The following is a 1,601-nucleotide window of genomic DNA, read 5'->3' on the forward strand; positions in this document are numbered from 1 at the left end:
CTCAGGAAACAGAGACAAGTTGCACTAGGTGAGACAAATAGTTTAAAGGAGGAACTTTCTCCACTGATCTCAGTACTACTTTACATTACTTCTACATTTCTCAGCAGGTTTTTTTTTTAAATTTTGCTATTCTTTTAATACTATATCTAGCATAACTACAAAATAGAATACAAAATTCCGGCCCTGCCTTGTAGCTTCTTTATACTTAGCCCTTTCCTTCCAGCCTCATCTCTTCTTTACCATTAATCAGCTAGCTGGCTAGTTCTGTGTATACAGACGTCAGGCCTGAGTCTCAGCTGCTTATAATCACATTTCTTTATTGGTTTATATCAAGGTATTCCCTTTGAAAATTTGGTCAAGTATGTGCAAGTATGTGGTCGAAAGTTCTGCTTTGCTCGTGATGTTAATGGTTACACACAGCCCGCATGGGCTTTACCTGGCTGTAGCTAGGCCGCCCTTATTTAGCTTGGTTGTATTTTCCAAGACGCAACATTGGGCCGTTTTGTAGTTTCATAGCTGCTCACGAGGCCTGATTTACAGTGTTTTTCATGTGTTTTCACAAATTATGCTAATGATCAGTTCAGCTAAACGTCAACCACACTTTATTTCAATGTATGTTAAAATGCATGCTGTGGCAGAGGGCAGCTGTTTCTGTTTTTTACAATGTGTTAGACTTCAACAAGCTCAATCAAAACTATTTGGAGACCGGTAAGTCAAATGCAGAGTGTTGTGGAGATTCAGAAGTCTTTCTTTTCGCATGTGCATGAAAAGTAACACTAAGTCCTAAACATAGCTACCTGATGGAAAGCCTTAAGAGCTTTTTAGTACAACTACTCTGAAAAAAGACCATAGAAAGACAATCGAAGTAAACTCACATGGATAAAAAGAACATGCACAAAATGACTGCATGGTTACAGATTTTGATGAAGAAAACATGATCAGCACCAAAAAGATCTTGCAAGATTTTCCTCATAGGTGACGGAATTTCTCTCCCTTTGTGTTGAGGAGAGGCAGTGGCGGACAGGGCGTTCCAAGTTCCAGGTCTGTGGAACGAGGGCATTCACCGCGGGTATCGTTCACCTGACATCATACAGGCTCAGTGCGCGTGCTTTGAACATTTAATTGCAGGCAAAGCCTGCAGTCTATGGGATTGATAAACTTTGGGCCTTGATAAGGACGGAGACTACGCTTCCCCAGAGGAAAGGATGGTTTTCCGAGGTGGCTGATGGGTTGAGTTTCTGTCACGCTTTCATAACAACTCCTTCAATGACAGTTGCTTTTCTTGTACTAACCTGTGTAAATATATGGGTTCTGTGTAATCTGTGTTACAACAAGGCACAGGAACTTAACTGGAATTTAGACAATGACATATAACCAGTTTCACTGCTGGCTTTGACTGCAGATTACAATCTAGGGGTGTTCACATCTAAATAAAGCAACTACTGAAACGCACAAGCTGAAGCGGGATAATAATTTTTTTTTCTTGAAACATTGTATTTCTGGCTCGCACACATGTATCACCGAATGCTGAGACCAAGCTGTCATTCCCAAGGAATGACATTCATCTTGCTAATAGCAACAGTAAGAGCAAAAAGCAATTA

Source organism: Struthio camelus, chromosome 2 (genome assembly GCF_040807025.1).
Source record: "Struthio camelus isolate bStrCam1 chromosome 2, bStrCam1.hap1, whole genome shotgun sequence".
In the NCBI taxonomy this organism is placed as follows: domain Eukaryota; kingdom Metazoa; phylum Chordata; class Aves; order Struthioniformes; family Struthionidae; genus Struthio; species Struthio camelus.